Source organism: Podarcis tiliguerta (assembly GCF_965153285.1).
Source record: "Podarcis tiliguerta genome assembly, chromosome: 4".
NCBI lineage: Eukaryota > Metazoa > Chordata > Lepidosauria > Squamata > Lacertidae > Podarcis > Podarcis tiliguerta.
The window spans coordinates 54659641-54679963 of NC_139537.1; the positions used below are offsets into that span (position 1 = coordinate 54659641).

The 20323-nt window shown below is 39.8% G+C and overlaps 1 protein-coding gene and 1 long non-coding RNA gene across 9 annotated transcripts in view; both read left to right on the forward strand.

Annotated features, from left to right (window-relative positions):
- The window catches only part of AGPAT3 (1-acylglycerol-3-phosphate O-acyltransferase 3), a 69939-nt gene that overhangs the window by 20787 nt on the left and 28829 nt on the right, over positions 1 to 20323 (forward strand). The window contains exon 1 of one of the 8 annotated variants that reach the window (XM_083437390.1): positions 10794 to 11077. The exons of the other annotated variants lie outside the window; for them this stretch is intronic. The gene's annotated coding sequence lies outside the window, so the exon portion shown is untranslated. Of the gene's footprint in view, positions 1 to 10793; positions 11078 to 20323 lie in introns of those variants that run through there. 8 annotated transcript variants of the gene reach the window in all.
- Positions 3121 to 20323, forward strand: part of LOC310676083 — a 49435-nt gene continuing 32232 nt past the window's right edge. The window contains exon 1 of the long non-coding RNA XR_014510397.1: positions 3121 to 3161. This is a non-coding gene — a long non-coding RNA (uncharacterized lncRNA). The remainder of the gene's footprint in view (positions 3162 to 20323) is intronic.

Genomic DNA, 20323 nt, shown 5'->3' on the forward strand with positions numbered 1-20323 from the left:
CTTCCTATATAATCACAATTCCCTAAAGATGTACATGGAGATGCTGGTTTTGATCCCTAAAGCTCTAAATAGCTTGGATTATCTTTAGGAATATTTTTTTCCGATACGAACACTGCAGGCATGCCCATTGACATCGCTAAACAGTAACCTGCTCCACTTAGTTTGTGCTCTAGAAGTTCTGCTAGGCCTTCTGTATGCCTTTGTTTTCTGAAAAGTTTTTAGTTACCTCTTATGCACTATCAGTTTTTTTTTAATTTGCTGTTGGTTATTTAGTCATTGGCTTGATTTCTAAGTAGGCTTCTGCAGATGGATGGGACTGAGATCCTGCAGACAATCCCACCAGTGGGTGAAGCAATATTTTTGATGATTTTCCTTCCCCTTTTAGCCCCTTGCACCACATTTCATAAGAATCTAAGAATAAGCCAGCTGGATCAGACCAAATGCCCATCTAGTCCAGCATCCTGTTATAACACTTCTGGTTGGCTGGTTATTGCCATGCTGGCCATGATCTCCACAATAAATAAATAAAATGCTTGTATGGACAACTGAATTCCATATGTTTCTGAAAAAAATATTTCTTTCTCATTGCCAACTTTCTTTTTTTTTGGGGGGGGGGGAAATACTGCACAACAGGTAACTAAAACATCTTCAGAATACAAAGGCATACATACCTTGAGATTAGCCCAAGCTAATCTCTTCATCCATAAACAGGCTGTGATATTAGCAGCAGGCTTATTATTAGCAGGGTTCCACTTTTACATCTAACTGTTCCCAAATGTCTGGTTTGGGGCTAAAGTCTTGAACTGGGTATATGAGAGCTTCACAATCAAGTACTGTATTGTAATTCATCTCCAGTTTGTTATTGGCATTCTTGAAAGTGTGATTCCATTCATAGTGTGCTGCCCCTTGTGACAGAGTTACAGAAGCTAAACAGTGCAGGATATCAGTGCACCATCTGCTAAATTATGCTCACAGTAATGGAGTTCACACATCACATAGGGGATATTGTGTGAGAGGAAAAGAAGTTTTAAAATATTATCTTACCCATGATTCAAAGGAGCGAAGATTAATATGCAGCACCTGCAAAGTCTCTCTGTAGCTCATGAAATTTAATGGATTGCTTTTCATTAGTAAATAATTATGAGGAATGGTGCTTTGGTGTAGTCTGTTTGCTGACTAAAGAAAAGTAATAGAAATTTAACAATTCTTAAACTCAGCTATAAATCTGCAAGCTCTTGTTTTGAGTTCATTCTTCATCATAGTTTTGCTGCTGCTGCTGCTGCTGCTGCTGTTAAGCAGCTCAAGAGAGGATTCAAAGTTTGCCTGGCTTTGGCTGGTTGAATTTCAGTCTGTTTGGATAGAATACTTCCTTAGGTTGTAAAGAAAGGCCCTTGCAGATGTGTCTAGCTGTACAGAATGTTCTTGTTCACTCAACTTCCAATAGATGTTACGCACCAGATAATCAAATATTATTTTAACACTCATAAAGAATGTAAGTAAAATATTGATGAAATTTTCAAACACAAAGAAGGCAAAACTTAATTGTTGTTGCTGATGCTGTTGTTGTTAAAAAACAGCCTCTTCTGTGTGTAGACTAAAGGGAGGCCCTAATTATACTTTCAGTGCAAATGTTGCAATGACAAAAAGGATGCAATAAGAAAATAGAAGAAATTAATAGTTACGTGATGCAAAATATATTAATACTTGCATATAATCAAGTTACTTGATATAAGTTACTTGATATAATTATACTTTGATTTTGCACTGTGTGAAGAATAGCTTTCTTTTGGCTGCCCTGAATATTACAGCATTCAGCTTCGTTGGCTGTCCCTGAGTTTGAATGTTATATGTATTCCTACAACCATAAGATTGTGTACAGTTTGATACAAATTAAAATAATGAAAAGAAATTGAAATTTTTCCTACTTCTCTACTCATAACATTACACTTTCTCTTCCTAGAATATTTTTTGGGCCAATTTGTGGTCCTTTAGCAGCAGGTGTCCCTGTTGAGTGCATTACAGATAGTGAGCCATTCATTTGCAAATGCATACTCTTTTGAGCTATAGATATAGCCAACACTTTGCTTCGGTTTCCTTGCGATACCTGTGCCATTTGAGTAAATGACATAATAGAGTTCTTGTTCTTAAATATACCAAGAAAAAGCACACCAAGAACTCAGGCCAAAAGTAAATGAGTAAATGAGGCACGTGCTGTACAAAGTTCAATGTGATGAAGCTCACAAGGATAATTTTCCATATGATTTCGAGCCCCCTATCATTCAAAACATCTCTCTCCATTTCTTTAAATTCCAATTTATTATTAGCCTTTCTCTGCTTGTAATTACATATTCAGATGCAAGACAATTATTTATTGCAGATCATGGAAAAAGTGACTTATGGGAAGATTAGGCAGCTTTTAAAAGGTTACTTGAGTAAAACATATTTTGTTGTTGAAGAAACATCAAGAAATAAACAAACAACCTGATTTAACTGCAGACTCCATTGGGAACCAAGAGGCTTGAAAGCAGAATACTAGGCCATTGATACGGATGATTCCATGTAACTGGTGATGATGGGAACGATGATGGGTCATTTATGCTTTACACAAGTAATATTTTAGATAAAATTGGTTTAAGCAGAAGAGAGTATACCCTGTGTCTATGCTGAGTTTTTTGGTTTTTTTTTAATACAGTAAAGCTGTTCTGTAACCTCAGATGTATTATTTGTTTCCCATGTGGGCTTTCAACTAATTAACACAGGGAAAACACAACCTCAAGTGGGTCTCAAGAGGACTATTATAAAAATAAATATTGTGGTAAGAAACTGTTGATGCATCTTGATCTGCAGCCACACAACCCTGGAGTAATTCTCTCAGAATATCCTCTTTCACCTGATCCTATGCTTACAATTATTAATTCTGAATAGAACACTCTCTGCACCTAAACTTTCACTGAGAGACTGGGAAATCTCTCCCTTGCTTGTCCTGGTAATGAAGTTATGGAAGTGTGGCTAATGGTAAACAAAGGTCACTTAGGTAAACGTGGGTAGCGCTGTGGTCTAAACCACTGAGCCTACGGCTTGCCGATCGGAAGGTCGGTGGTTCGAATCCTCGCAACGGGGTGAGATCCCATTGCTCGGTCCCAGCTCCTGCCAACCTAGCAGTTTGAAAGCACGTCAAAGTGCAAGTAGATAAATAGGTACTGCTCCGGCGGGAAGGTAAACCGTGCACTGCTCTGGTTTCGCCAGAAGCAGCTTAGTCATGCTGGCCACATGACCCGGAAGCTGTCTGCAGACAAACGGCAGCTCCCTCGGCCAGTAAAGCGAGATGAGCGCCGCAACCCCAGAGTCGTCTGCAACTGGACTTAACGGTCAGGGGTCCCTTTACCTTTACCTTAGGTAAATAAGATCACAGTGCAAATGAGAAAGACAGAAGGAGGAGAATGCTTTTGTAAACAGTTAATTTTCTTCACCTCCAAGTTGCCTCCTTTTCCTTTAAGTCTACTGCATAGGCAAAATACTGGATCCTTTGGGCCATTTGGGTGGTCTTTGTGCATTTAAGTTGTCCGCTTTTTTCTTACGCTGGACTTTGTTTCTCCCATCAGGCATTTAGACATTAATGCTGTACTCATCAGATTTGTTCTTTGTCATTTTTGTTAAAATCCTGTTTTTCTTGCAAAACGGTTGTATTTTGAAACTTCTTATGCTATCTGATTTGGCATATAAATGGATGTGATTGAAGCATGTCAGGTAAAAGCTGATGTTCCATTCGGGGAAGGATGGAACCACATGCAGTTGTTGGTGGGATATATTCTTGGGGGGGGGGGGTTGCTTAAACCTTTCTCCCCAAACTGATTCTCTCTGCACTGGCTCCACAGGTCACATATGCACCACCAATTTCATTTTCATAGCCCAGTTTGAGGGGGGAGCAGTTCAAAAATAGCTTGAGGAGGAAATGTGCAGGAAACTAGTTATTCATCATATTTTAGAAATTGTATAACATATAATTTATGAATATTAAGTGAATGTTTTCTTAACAAGTTGTGGCAATTTCAGTTTACTAGGTATTTCCTCTAAAGCATCCATGGTGTGTCTTGTTGTAAACCCCAATGCTTACTTCCACTTCTCTATTACAAAGCACTATACAGTCATACCTCGGGTTACAGACGCTTCAGGTTGTGCGATTTCGGATTGCGCACCGCACCAAACACGGAAGTACCAGAAGGGGTTACTTCCAGGTTTCGACGCATGTGCAGAAGCACCGAATCGCGACCCGTGCTCGCGCAGATGCGGCGCTGCGGGTTGTGAACGCTGCGGGTTGCAAATGTTCCTCCCGATCACATTCGCAACCTGAGCGTCCACTGCATAGGATTCTTGCAGCAAGATTTGTCAGTATGTAACCTCCAAATATTCTCTCTGCGTCTTCCATGAATCACAGTTGCTGTTGTTTTATAACAGTGGTTTTAAGCTGTTAGCACTCGTTATTTCATGAAAATGTCTTGGCAAGACATTCAAGGATCAGAAACCAGAAAGCAAGATAAATAGAAGTTCAAATTATCTTGCCTGCCTCCTTAATTTGCAAATAATGGTGAGTGAGCCAGGACTGATAAAGGATGAAAACACTGGAGAGTAGAGGCCTGTGGTAGTCATCTATAATTTGTCATTTGCTGTGTTTATTTCTTATATTTCTCACCTGTGCTTCACTGTAAGGTCCCAGGTGGGTTACAACAATTTTAAAATACGGTATTAATGAAAATGGCCTGCAAGTTGTGATAATTGCAGCACTGTGGTTCATATTTCTGATTTTATTTTGAATAAATAAAACCTGCATTAAAGTATTGTGGTAAAGGAGGTCATAATGTTAAAAATGCAAGAGTGGTAGTACTTCTCCATTCTTGTTACTGCTTGAAGTTTACAACTGGAGACAAAAAGCCTGTTTTTTCTGGTAGAAGATAAATGGTTTCATCTCTGTTCTTAGAATTTTTTTTTTCTTGGCTTGCCCAAACTTAGTGTTTATAAAGTTATTTCTCTAAGTAATATGTAGAAAAGGCACATGGTTCAGGAGAATTCAAAGCAGTCAGTGCTTTTGAATTAAAATTGCATTTCTGATCACTGCTGCAGTTGCTTTTAGAGAACCAGGACTGTAACTGTAGAACACCCCCTGCTGGTAAACACACACACACAAAAATCCACCATTGAAATCTTTTACAACATTTAATGAAATCAAAAGGCTGGCTAAATGGAAGTCCACTGCACTAAGAGAAAACACTGAGATGGTTTGTTCTTTCAGTTTACACCAAAGCTAGTACTTAGATTTTCCTATAGATTGTAGAATTAAACTATGAAACAGTTAAATCCTGGACTTGAATAATTACGGTAGTCTTTGTCATCAGCATTATGTGTTACTTGCCTTACTAACAGTCCAAAACAGTCTCTTCAATTTAGCATTCAAATTACTAAGGCCGCAATCCTAAGTATGTTTCCACACAAATCAGACCTGTGCTGCTTTGTTAACTCACATGTCAGCTGATCTGTACGATAGCGCCTGGTGACTCAAAGGTTCAAAGGTGCCTTTTCACTATATCCCTTCTACTGTGTGAGAAATTTCTGCTCACTAATAAGATTATGTGTTAAAGCAAGAATTGGGTCTGAATGGTTGTCTAACACAGTACTTTAGTCAGAGAAAACTGTTGTTGAGAAATACAGTACTGTCAAAGAAACTTCGTTCCCAGAGAGCTACAGAACAATCTTTTGTGGGTTGTTACAGAATTAAGGAAATAGAAATTCTTTGTTTCCATTATTTTCTTCCATTATTGTTGTGTGACTTTATGGGTTATTGCCCGAAGAAAGAGCTTTCAGTGAGATGAAGGCTGAAACGTTATACATTTTAATCTTATCTGGATTCACTGTGTTCTTCTAATCATATGTAACCAATGTAAGAAGTGCTCATCTTTTGGAACTTCTTGTTGTCAACTGGGTGTTTTTTTAGGACTTTAGTCATATTGATTCATAAGAAAAGAAGAAGAAGAACAACCACATCCAAAATCCAGTTGGGGACCAACCAAAATATTACAAAATAGTTACAAACTTTAGAACTCTTTGTCAAGCAAGAAGCTACAGAAAGGAGGTGGTAGGATGATGAAGAATAAAAAGCAAAGGAGTACATGTGTCATCCACAGAGTCATTAGATAATGTTCTTGATCCCTTTATTTCACAATGTGGTGTGAGACTGAGGAAATTGGCTTGAAAGGCATGGTAACATTTCTCCCATGTGTAATATGGAAATTGGGACTATTTAAACTACAGTAAACCAGTGAGAAAGATGGAAATGGTTGAAACATATATGGGTATTAGTTATGCATGAATATGCGTTATGAAGGAAGTTACTCATAATGATTTGCCTAGAGGGCCATCAGGGCTTTGCTTTTTTTGCACGCAGCATTTCATATATATTTATTTTGGAGTGGCTTATAAACTGGCTGTCCTTAAAAAAAAAGACATTTGTAGTTATAAAAGTGCATTTTATGGGTTCTTAAGTGTTTGTATGTATTTGAGTTTCACATTTCCTAAATATTACCTATTCTAGTTTATTGCTTATCCTTTTGAGGTTTGCTGTGTTTGATTTCATTTTGGGTATTTTTCGTATTCTTTAGTGCACCACATGAAATTTCTGTGCATGAGAGCAAGTGTCCCTTTGTTCTTTGCTGCCATTAAGAAATAGGTAGTGGTTCCGTATTTTTCCAGTACTTAAAGATCTCCAGTCTAGCTGCTGATAAACAGTATGTGATCTATGTCTTTACAAGAATAATAATCCTCATTGTCAGAAATAGGCTGAGGGAGCCAGCGCTTGCCTACAGACAGCTTTCAGGGTCATGTGGCCAGCATGACTAAATCGCTTCTGGCATAATGGAATGCCATGACAGAGACCAAAGCACACAGAAACACCGTTTACCTTCCCGCCATAGAGGTACCTATTTGTCTAATTGCACTGGTATGCTTTCGAAGCTGGGACAGAGCAACGGGAGCTCATCCCGTTGCACAGATTCGAACTGCTGATCTTCTGATAGGCAAGCCCAAGAGGCTCGATGGTTTAGACCACAGTGCCACCTGCACCCCTGGTGTCAGAAATGCCTAGTGCTTAAACATGCATAATATCCTAATTCATGACCTGTTTCTTTGATGCCACTAATAAGATTGGGCATTTTATAAAAGTGCCCACCATGGCATATGACAGAGTACTCACACTCCTATAGCCTTTCCAACAAAGATGTTAATCAATGGAAAAAGGAAGATACCTTTTCCATAGCACAGCCTTTCTTAGTCAAGAGGTCATTTTTTCTTTTAGCTATTGACTGGTGAAAACTCAAGACAGGAGTTTTCGCTCCTGTGATGGTAATACTCCACTTTCTCCGTAATTTGTTAGTTTATTAATTTGATACCTGCTGGGCAACATTCAGTTTCATGAGGAGCATTTTCAGGGTATAGCATCGTTTGGGGGGGGGGGCAAAGTTACAGAGCAAGACATGTTTTCTGTCACTAGATAGTTTTATATTTTATTTATCTTGATGGATAGTACTTCTAGTTCCTTCCAGTTAGCATAATATATCTTAAAAAAATATTTTGAATAGGTTATGAATAATGGTTTGAATTTAATAGGTTTGAATAATGGTCTTTTATACACCATGCACAAATTAGTTCTATGAAGGAGGCTCTGGGGAGGGAGAAACATTTGTTGTTCAAGAGCAGACTAGAGAGCTCCCCTCTTCACAGGTATGTTTTTAGGTAGAAAAGTTTTCTTGCAAGGCACAGCATATGGAGCTATCTATTGCGCCTGAAAGAGAGGTCATGGCAACTCTGTTTTTATGGGCAATGCAAAGGTATCAGCTGAGAGCTCAACATCATATCTGTGGCATTTTTGGCAACCTGAAGTATGCAATAGAGATTATGAAAATTGCTGAAGCAGAAATTCAATGACGTGCTCATACGGATATTGGCCGGAAGATTTGTGTAAATGCAGAAAACTTCCCGGGGCCCATTTTGCTCCTTTTACAGATTTAAATGTTAATTTGTTGATCTGATGGTTGCTGTTCTCTCCTAGATGAGGGAAACAGGCCCAGTTTGATGTGCATATCCAGAAATGCATAGACTTAGAATCATAGAATCATAGAATCATAGAATCATAGAGTTGGAAGAGACCACAAGGGCCATCGAGTCCAACCCCCTGCCAAGCAGGAAACACCATCAGAGCACTCCTGACATATGGTTGTCAAGCCTCTGCTTAAAGACCTCCAAAGAAGGAGACTCCACCACACTCCTTGGCAGCAAATTCCACTGTCGAACAGCTCTTACTGTCAGGAAGTTCTTCCTAATGTTTAGGTGGAATCTTCTTTCTTGTAGTTTGGATCCATTGCTCCGTGTCCGCTTCTCTGGAGCAGCAGAAAACAACCTTTCTCCCTCCTCTATGTGACATCCTTTTATATATTTGAACATGGCTATCATATCCCCCCTTAACCTCCTCTTCTCCAGGCTAAACATGCCCAGCTCCCTTAGCCGTTCCTCATAAGGCATCGTTTCCAGGCCTTTGACCATTTTGGTTGCCCTCCTCTGGACACGTTCCAGTTTGTCAGTGTCCTTCTTGAACTGTGGTGCCCAGAACTGGACACAGTACTCCAGACTTCTGGTACTTCATTTCTTGAATCGCAGTTTGACATCATTTACATACTGGAACTTTTGCTAAATAGACTAGAAAATGCCATTTCTTGGACGCATTCCTGATTGCACAGTTTATATTCTCAGTTATAGTAACAGCTCTTCATTTACTTCCTTCCTTCCTTCCTTCCTTCCTTCCTTCCTTCCTTTCCCCATACCCTACCAGGAGAGTAAATAATTCTGCTTAGTTTCAATACTGTGAAGTCAAATTATTATTTAGAACGTAATTGGCAACACAATATAGTTAATACAGTATTGATGTACTTTTTAAAAAGTACATCTGATACAGAAGCCAATCTATACCAATAGCAGCTTTTTATTTTAACTCCTTTCTCCTTCTGATATCCAAAGGTTTGGTATTACAGAATCACTATTAAACGTATAGTACTGTGATTTTAGACTTCTTAGAGATGTAAAATTTCCCCAATATCCTTAGGAAACCCATTACAGTACATTTATTGACTGAGTCCAGGGCTTGATGAACTTCAGACCCAGGTTTGTCTTCTGGGATGTCCACTCCAGTGTTCAGATTCTGAACAATGTAGGCATTTTAACAGGCAATGCCTACTATGTTTGAAAACAACTAGCACTGACTGCGGTTGATCATGTATTTAGAAAGTGTATGTGGCAAACATCTGGTCACAGATGTCTGCACCACCTTTAGTCTCATTATAAAAAAATAGAATGATCACAGGCTTCAATTTGTTGTTTGAAATTACTGCATCTTTATACGTTGAAGAAAGGAGAATAACTATTCTTTTCTTTATTTGGCAGATAGCCTACAAGTGTTGAATCATTTTCAAAACAAAACATGTTGTGTTCATGCTTTTGTATTTGTAGAAACTCTTGAGTATTTTCTGGTATTTTCCCCAGTCGTGTCAACCAGTCAGGTTGCTTACTAGCTGATCTGTTGGCTAGTGCCATGCTGCTGAAAAAGTAATCAGTTCTGTTTCAGCCAGAATCCTGTAAATGCAGCATTAATGTCTTAACCATGGTTTGGCCTAGGTTTTGAGCTGCTGGGGCACCTTTTTCCTTCCCTACCCATATGCCTGCATCGTAAACATATGATGTTTTGGAATTGCAACACATCCACAATTCAATGGAGCTTACGTCTACATAAGTGGATAAAGGATTGCAGTCTTAACCAATAATATGTGCATAACTACTGCAGAAGATAAAAATTTCCTGTTTCAAGATACTTATATGTTTATAGTAGGGCAGACTGTGTGTGATCCTGAATGACTCTGTATGTCTGCATGCACACCCTCATCTTTTCTGGGCTGGGGAACAGCGAACCCTTGCTCCATCCACTCTTCTCTACAAGACAAATCCCTGATGCAATTTAAAAAGATAGGCTACCACTTACATAAAGACATCTTGGGCTCATGGAATGAATATCTGACCATAGTTTGACAATAGGCAAATAATTAATAAGGCACTAGGCAAATAATAGATTTTCTTTGACTCCCATCCCAACTGTACTGTTCTTTAACATAATAGAATATTATCCTTCTTTGTTCTTTTCTTATCCTGTGGTTTATCCAAGAAGCTCAAGTAGGATTATGGTTCACCAGTTTATAGGACTTAAGAGTTATTCCTCCCTGTTTTTTTTTTCCTTTTCAAAGCCCTTCTGCTTTTTCTTATTCTCTGTTTCACTTTATGATAATACTAATAATAATTCTGTGTGTGTATAGCATTTTATATTGAAAGAACTACAGCTTTCAAGATTTATGTTACTTTATTTTGAAATAGTAGATTTCACTTAAAAAAAATATGTCTGGGATATGTATGTATGTATGTATGTATGTGTATGTGTATATTTTTTTCCAATCCTCTGCCATTCCTCCCCACCATACAGTCTGATATATTCTTGTGCATGGCAATTGGCCTTAAGGCGATTATTGGATTAGGGCAAAGACTCAGTATGTCAACACTGACACTATCATTTAATGCAAGGTATTTACAATTTTATTTACCTATGCCCGTGTTACATTAATTTCTTATGGTGCTGGAGCTTTAAGAACTTGGGTGGTTTAACAAGATGCCTCTATGACAAGAGGAGAAGATACCAGCCTGTCTTTTGTTGCCGAGGAAGCAGCTTTTAAGTAACAGCAATGTTTCCCGATTTACCACAGTGTGCTTTTGTCATCATAATCCTTCCTTCTTGTCAAGACTGATTTGTTCTTCAAGCAAGGGACTGTCATCTTCCTGTTTTTCCCGTGGCTTTCCCCCCCATCCCCCGCCACCACTTACTTGTTTTGTGGAAGCAAAAGTGAATTTGAAAGATGTTGGCAAACCAGTCCGGAATATGTTTGTTAGCTGGAGTTTGTGCGACGCTGGTTGCCCTGGCTTTAGCCTATTACCTGTACTGGTAAGTAGCAAATTACGCAACAAGTTCTGTGGGTTTCTTTTCCACTTCATAAGGCTGGGATCACATGTCTTTTTGAGAACTTTGCTTGTATCAAATGTGGTTTTTAGTGCAGTAGCTTGTAACTTTAGATCGATCTTCCCCTTCTTCACAGTGGTACTTATTATTTGTGGAGCTCAGGTGTTTTGAGAAATCTTTTGTGATGAAATGGAGGATGATAGGTTCTAAAATATCATAGAAGAGGTCTGGCTTTTTAGCCTCCTATTGCTATTTACAGATTCTTAAATCCACACTGGCCTTGAGTCTTTTTGTTTACTACTAGCCACACAGGTGAACTGTAATATCTGCCTTAGGATGTTTTATAGAGATGAAGGAATTTGGATTGTTTTTATTCTTCTCTGTAGGGCTCCTTCTGTATCTAACCAAAGTTATTGATGTTGTAGCAGAGAAACTATTCCAGTGCATATTGTGGGTGTAGAGAAACTGATAAAATGGCAATCCAGTAGGAATGGGAATACTTTTGTTCTCCTGAAGCTTGTAGGTGTACAGTTCCACCCAAACTGTGCCCTTAGACTTTGTCTTCAGGGAATGTGAGAATGTGAATTTCCATATTTAGTGACCTAAGCCAAACAGTATATTGAAAAATACTGAAAGCAGGGCATTGTATTATACTTTTAAGCTTTATTTAAAACAAAAAATGGAAAATGTTCAGTTGTCTGTAAGTTTAATCAAATTAAAGCAATTTTAAGTGGTAGTTGAGACATTGGGTGATATCTAATGTTAGCCATAATCAGAGGGAACCCAATGCAAGCATGGACTTAAATAACCTATTTCCATGAGGCATAATCCAAGGATGGGCAAGTAAATTTCCACTCATGAAATAGGATTTTCTGTGCCCCTCCATACCCTCCTCCCAAATCTGTTCTGGAGGGTTCCCCAACATACGGACAATGTCTGGGAGGCCACAGAGGGGAAGAAAGAAAGGCAAAGGTCCACTGCATGATCAGAAGCTCTTCCAGTCACCTATGGATAGCATCAGGGGTCAGCAAACTTTTTCAGCAGGGGGCCGGTCCACTGTCCCTCAGACCTTGTGGGGGACCAGACTATATTTTGAAAAAATAATAATGAACGAATTCCTATGCACCACAAATAACCCAGAGATTCCTTTTAAATAAAAGCACACATTCTATTCATGTCAAAACATGCTGATTACCAGACCGTCTGCAGGCGGGATCCGGTCCCTGGGCCTTAGTTTGCCTTCCCATGGATAGCATCAAATGCAGCTCATTGATATCCATGTGTCTTTTGTGGGTGTGGCTTAAGTGGATACCTCTAATTATTTCAAGCATTATATACCTCAGAACATGGAGACAGGAGCCTTCAGTTTAATTTGGCTTTTGTAAGTACTCTTTGATTCTCAATGCTTAGATTCAAGAGAAACATACAATGCTGTTACCAAGGTTTTTTTATGTCACCGCTAATGACCAGGCAATCCAACAAAAGCTGCTCTTTTTGTAGCCACCAGTTTTGGTAGTGTTTCAGTCGGAAACCCTGATAACCCAGTTTCTACAGGAATGCTTGAGCGTGTGTGTTCCTTTTTAAACATACTTGAGATTTTCTGCCCATGTAGCTCTCAGCTCTTTTCAGTCAGGATGAACTGAGCAGATGACACCAGAGATTGCTGACTACCAGCTTTGCATATTGGGAGATTAACCTGGTTTTGCTGTTACTCTGCCAGTGGTCTCTTGCTCTCATTGAGGTCAAAGCAGCCTGCTTAACTATAGGAAACAACTCTCTCAAATAACTGAGATTATGTTGGGTAAAACTATGGATCTCACAGTTTCTCAAAAAAATGACGAAGTCAATGTTATAGGTGTGAGCCTCCCCATGCACTGAGCCTCTTGCTGCTTGGATGCAGAAAGAGTCTTGATGGTGTTGGTGCTGCAGTTAGGAAATAAGCCCTACACTGGGTCTTGCCTGTTGCTTACTTTTGCAGTCCTGGGCAAAATATATTTCTATTCTCTCAGGCCTTTAAAACAGGGATGGGAAACCTGTAGCCCTCCAGGTGTGATTGGACTATAGTTCTCATCAGCTGCAGCCAAGGTGCCCAGTGCTCCTGGATAATGGAAGCTGTAGTCCAGCAAGATCTGGAAGGCTATAACTTCCCCACCCTCAATTAAAAACACAGCATTATTTTTAATTATTGATACTATGTTGCATTTTATCTGCTGCTTAACTTTTCTCTGACATTTTATTATTTGTACGTATCTGTGTGGTTCTGATATTTCATTGCAAGCTGTCTTGGGAAAGTCATTTGGAGAGTGGGGTGTAAATGCCAAAAATACATGAACACATTTTTAGGGAATGGACTATGAAGCACAGTGCAGAAGCTGGATTGGGTTATTTTCTAGAAATGAGGAAAGGTACTGTGGTATTCTTCTGGTCAGATAGCAACAGCCAGGTTTGGGCTATATATTATAGGGCTGGAGAAAACTGTAGCCCTCCAAATGCTGTTGAACTCCATATCCCATCTGCTTCATGCGGCCTGGTCAATGAGCTGATAGCTTGATAGCTCAGTCTGTGCAGCGTGAGACTTTTACTCTCAGGGTCATAGGTTTGAGCCCCATGTTGGGCAAAAAGATTCATGCATTCCTGGGGGTTAGACTAGATGATCCTTGCGGTCCCTTGCAACTCTACAGTTCTGTGATTACCTGTGGTCATCTGTGAGTAATGGACACTAGGAAGATGCCGTGAAGAATCTAGCAGAGCTTTTGCTCTGCAGAATCTTGAGACACACAAGGGACACAGAAAAGGTCACAAATCGGAACTGACACTCTTCACACCTGCAGAGGTTCTCGTTACAATAAGGATCTGATTCAGGGAGTTGATGGTGTCCTGTCAGCTTGGAACATGCTGAAACGCCTCTAGAACTAGCCAAGTAGTTGACAACTAGATTAGTCTTGTTCACATTGATCAGTTACAAATGGGAACAATTCCAAGAAATGGTACATGACCTAACCTTCCATTGAGGTTGTGCAGAGCATCGGAGGATAACTAAATTAAACCTTTTTCAGCAGTTGGTTTACTTTCTGTGCTGTGTTATAGACAGCAATTTATTATTTGCCATTTTGCAAGTGTTTTCCCACCTGCCAAACCCATTCCTTTATAGCAGTGATGGCCAAACTTTGCCCTCTAGCTGTTTTGGGACTACAATTCCCATCATCCTTGACCACTGGTCCTGTTAGCTAGGGATGATGGGAATTGTAGTCCCCAAACAGCTGGCGGGCCAAGTTTGGCCATCACTGCTTTATAGACTGAGAATTACTGCATTTTCAGATTGCAGTTGGAAGAAATGGGGAAGGAGTTAGAGAGGGGGGGGGGGCTGCAGAGCATCATATGGAAATATTATAAAATGATTAGTTGTTTGCATTTTGTATAAGGACAATTCATAGAGAGCATGCATTGGTTAGTTTTAGGTTAAGACCCTTGACTATTCCCATTTTATGTGTGCTTGTATTTCTAGTTTGCATGCTTGGAATATTTTAAGAACTCTTAAAGAGGAGCACAGTTTGATTGGATCAAATGGTTATCCTATGTGTTGCTTGCTAACCTTTATATACTTTATATACTCTGTCACTTGTACACTATGTGTATCCAGTCAAACACTTGCCTTGTTTCTCCCACTTTATCAAATTTTGTTTGACTCTCCTTTGTAATAATAAAAATAAAAATAATTTATATACAGTAGTTGCCTCCCCCTCAAACTGAAAAGCCTTTGTAGTTCTACAGAGAGTAATTGAGTTTATAACCTCTTATATATTCTTTGGGCCAAGGAGTATAATTTGTGCACATTTTTTACTGGACTTGGAGAAATGAGGGCTTGGCCAGATTGGACCTCTGAGTTCCTGCACTGTGTATACTCTTGAATAGAAGTGTTTAAGAACTTGTTATTGCCAATGATAGCCTTTGACCTGTCACTTAACAGTTAAAATCCTGATTGTATTTACAGCTTGTTCCTTCCAAAGGGTCTGAGGATGATAACAGTACTAAAGTCAGAATTTGATGAAATGTGAAAATATAATTAGAGAATTATTGTGTATACACATGCACACAGAGGAATTCAACGTAATGGCATAGCAATCGTTCCATCAGCACAAGCATTTTACCTCCACAGCTAGCACAATCCCCCCTTTCCTTCCTTCGCATGCTGTTCTGGGGGGTTCTTCTGACCTCCCCAGAGCCACTTGGGGGCACACTGGGGGTGCATGGGATGAGGAGGGGGGAAATCCCCATTACACTACTGGAGGGCCTTTATTTTATTAGTTTTACTGGTGATAATGCTAGCACTTTTGTTCTGATTTCTAACATCACTTTTACACTGCAGTTCCTATTGCGTTATGGAATTGTGGCTTTTTGATGGATATATTGCCTTGCCGTGCTAAATTTTAAATGGTGGGAAAGTACTGTATGCCAGAATACAACCCCAAATTTCACCATGTGAAATTACCGTACAGTGCAAGACTCCCATGATTTTTCTGAGTTAGTAGGGTTGCAAACAAACTAACACAGAAATTACTGTTAAACTTCCACTAGACTTCCAGAAGCAGCTTTTAAATCTTGAGGAAATATAATATAAAATTCAGAAATTAATAAGTAAGGAATTGCCTGGAAGATGAAATAAAGTCCCTTCTGAATGCAGCCTGAGATTATGCACACTTACCTGGAAGTAAGCCTCGTTAAATACAATGGTTGCATTCAGCTGGAATAATAAACCATGGCTTATCATGTTGGGAGACAAGCCTAACCTTTCTGCAAGCTCATGCATTCCACCCCTCTCCTCTGGTATGGCTGTTAAGAGGAGATTGGAAGGTTTCAGATCCAATTTTCAGTTAACTAAAAGTTTAACATTACATTTGAATCTTAAACTGTGATTATTCTTAACTCTTTTACTGAGAAACTTTCTTCATAAACCACAGTTTGAAGTTGGTTTGATTCAAATACTTGCCAAGGTTAACCACAGTTTGTTTGGTTCAGTTATCATGACAAGCTGTGTTTAAACAAATACTTAGGAACTGAAGGTTCCAGGCTTTTCCTGCCTATGCCAGAGAAAGGCCAGGCTTATTCCCATCATCATAAACCATGATGGTTTATGATGATGTCTGGATGCATCTAGTGTGACTTAATTCTGAGCAGAGATGCCCCGAATTGTGGTGGTGGGAAATCAAACATCTGGCTCTCTCTGGAGTGAAACCTCACGTAAGATTTATTGCCCATCAAACCATTCAAATACAACATTTATAAAATCTCTTACGATCACTGTCCATTTTTTTTAAAAAGTATTGTCTTGAGTAGCCATTTGTGGTTATGTGAAGCACAGATTTCTGTATCTCTTTACAGTCAGGACAGATGGAGATGCTAAATAAATGAGCAACTTGCTCATTCACTTGGGATATTGATAGCCCCAAATGCAGTTGTAGGTTACCACAGAAGACAGTGCAATGTACTGCTGAGGACTGTTCTCTTAATAGATTTGGCGGGAGCTTGAATGCTTTGAACTAGATGATGCTGTGCCTTGGCTTAAATACACACACACACACACACACACACAGAGAGAGAGAGAGAGAGAGAGAGAGAGGTTTGGTCCATATAAGGCAGCCCAGCTGCCAAGAAAACCTTAAATTCTTGGCTGCAGTGAGCCTTACTGATTTTCCAAACACACCTTATACTTTTGAACTGCACTGCTTTCAGACTCTCCCTGGGGTGGCTTTTTAAACATGGACAGGAGTAGGCTAACAATATTTTTACTGGCAAGGAACTCTGGGAAAATACCACTATTTCATCCCTGGGGGGCGGGGGGGGGGGCGGGGACCAATTTGGTGTCTTCCAGACATTGCTGGGCTACAACTTCCATCATCCTTGGCTGCCGGTTATGTTGAGTGGTGGTTGATGGGAGTTGGAGTCCAACTAAGTCTGCTGGGTACCACATTGCCTACTACTTAGGCGTATGCCTTAGACTGAGGCATACGACAGTTGGAAGGAAAACTGATCAGGGACGGTGTGTCTCTTATTTAAGTTGAGCTGGCTTTCTGAAATTATATTTTCTACACAACTGTTTTGGGGTACAGGAGCTGTCTCCTCTTTTGCACCTGGCCACTTTTCTTCTGTGTTTACAAGAAGAAGATTTTGTGAGCACCACAGCTTCTGAACAGACTGGAACAAATGGGAATGTAATATTTGTTTGAGGGGGTAGGGAAGGGGAAACCTAAATTCAGACACATGAAATTCAGACACTAGTATTTTTATCCTAATTTGGATTCTTGCAGTGTAATTCTATCCATGCGTATTTTTGGCAGTGGGACTTGTTCTGTTGTGTATTTTAGGACCGCAGTTCTAAAACTGCAGAGCAAGGTGTAAAACATAGGCTACTAAAAATTGCATCCTTTACCAAAAAGGTGTCTTAAAGAGCAAAATCTAACCTCTTCCTCAGGTGGAAGAGATCTCCTCAGCCAACAGACACCCAAATCCATGGCCAGTCAGATGCTCCCTTCAAAGTAGGGAAAGGTTTCTAACTTTGTGTGATGCCAAACTCCACAGGTGTGTCTGAGCCAACAATAAGCAATTGTTTGATATGCATTTGTTAGCAGGGTCCATTTCATATGTAGATGAAATGCAGAGAGCAACAGCCTGGTTGAAATTTGATTACTGTAGTTAGTTGCCAGGAATGCTAAACTTTCTGGCACAATAGGCATAGCTTGATCAACAGGGGGTGTACAACAGAGGTCAGTGTGCAAAGTACAGAGAATTTAATATGCCCATTTTTGCTCATCTGCATGGGCTTCCTATTCACTTCAGTGCTAGTGATTTATCTTTAAAATTTTAAATAGCTTAGATCTGTGTATCATAGGGAGTGACTCTCCCTTGCATTCTTCCCCATCCTCTGCAATTTTCTGTATACCTTCCTATTGTGAGCCTAGATTAGGGAGGAGAGAAGTGTTTTTCCTGTAGGGGCACCCACTATTGTGAGAAAAAACAATCCCACCAACCTTAAGGTCTAATTTCCCCTCCATTTGGTGAATTTCTACAACTGTTGGTATTTGCTGTATTGCCATTTTGAGTTGGATCCCATCTAGTTGGTTGACTTTAGCTCCCACTGAAATCAATTAATCATTTTGAATACTTTGTGCAGAAAAGGATTTTGTAGAGTTGGAAAGGTTCAGGAAAGGGCAACCACAATGATCAAGGTTGCAGGAAAGGTTGTAGCGTTTGGGGCTTGTTAGTTAAGAGAAAAAGCGAGAGAGAGGCTACATGATAGAAGTTTGCAAAATTATGCATGGCATAGGGAAAGTGGCTAGAAGGGAGTTTTTCTCCCTCTCTCATAACGTAGCACCCTGCTTGTGGTTAACGCTTAGCTGGAATGAAATATTCAATGCAGCAATAGAGAAATTAAAATAATAATTTATTTGTCAGACAAATAAATGATTGGCACAGTGGTATATTTACCAAAAGCTCTGCACACCCCAGCCCTGGTGGCCAGCACTTATATTCCCTCAGCCCAGCCTCCTTACTCCTCCTTTGGCTGCCTCTGTCCAATCAGCCTGGTTGAAATTCCTATTGGCTGTTTGCTAGAACCAATCATAAAAGATACACCCATTTCCTATTACCTTTTATGGGAGACAAAGAGCTATATTTCCTTCTATCATATATCTTACATTTGCCTTGACAAGGCATCTTAATTATCAGATTACCCTATGCCCTTTGCTCTTCTGCTCTTGGCTCTTCTGCCCTTGGCAACAGGGACAAATGGCTAAAACAGATGGCTCATGGTTTTAAATCTTGTCATATAAACAGAGGTCTTGGGTTCACCTTCTCACACACCATCAATGAAATAAGAATCTAACATAAGAATCTAACATTTCTTACTTTCTAGATTTTGCATAATTACACTAAAGTCAATACATTTCATATATTTATAACATAGATTGATTTTTTGGAAGAAACGATTAGTAAAGAACAGTTTCCAAAGTGACCAAAAAACAACCTCAGAGCAGTCTCTCTTCCTCATCAGGCAGCAGCTGTTGTTGCTTTTAGCTCTTTGCCTTTTAACCTTCTCAGGATATCTTAAACCTTGAGAAGATATGGCTGAGTTTGAGTAATTACCAACTCTAATTAATGTTTTTGCAGCTTGGATTGTATTCTGTAATCTGTATGACCTTTGTTCCCAGCTTTTGCTCCTTTTTACAACTTTGAAGTACTGCAACAAATCAATGAGGGGCCATGTTCAGAAAAATAAATATCTGCCAAGGCTAAACATCTGCCAAGGCTGGAGCAAGCATCTGAAGCAAGCATCTACAGATATATTTTTAAGCTTATTTAAAATACAGATCTTTGATCAGATGCCTCAATAACACCAGAACTCATGGACATCCAATGAAGGGGAGTATCGCAGGATTCGGAACAGATAGAAGTACTTCTTCATATGGCACATAGTTAAACTATGGAAGGTATGGCTTTAAAAAACTATGGCTTCAAATGAGGATAAGATTAATTCAGCAGCTACATGCCATGATGACTGCTCTGCCTACACAGACAAAGGCAGTATGCATCTGAATACCATTTTCTGGAAACCACAGCAGGAGAGGATGCTGCTGTGCTCAGGTCCTCCCTTGCAGATGGGCTACTGGGAGAACAGGATGCTGGACTAGATGGACAGCTGATCTGATCCAGCAAGTTCTTCTCATGGTCTTATGGATTCTTTTTGTTACTTCAGAAGCATATGAGGCCTCACACTGGAACATAAAGTTGTGCTTAACTGACGCAGTCTGTATTTGTGCAGGTAGATCTCATCATATAAAAGATTACGTTTGCAGCTAACATGCGTGTAAGAAAAATTGCACAAGGCCAGAACAACCCCTGGAATGGCTCTGCATGACCATCCCTACCTGTCTGAAGCTGGCACTGAATGGGCCTTGTCTCACACACAAAGTGGAGAGCTTTTTAAGCCGTGCTTTCCAGGCTCTGGGAAGATAACATGAGGCCTCTGGATGGGCCTGCAAGCTTTAAAAGCCCCCTGTGGGGTTGTCTCATGAAGTCATGGAGCTTCCATCAGAGTCTCATGTGGCCTTTCCAGCTCTTTCCATGGCATGAAAGCACTATGTGGAAACAGCTTTTTAAGCTCCTTCTCAGCCTCAGGCTTTTGGAAAGTCACGTGAGGGCTTCCACTAGATCTTGGACAGCCCTTTTGGGGTTTCC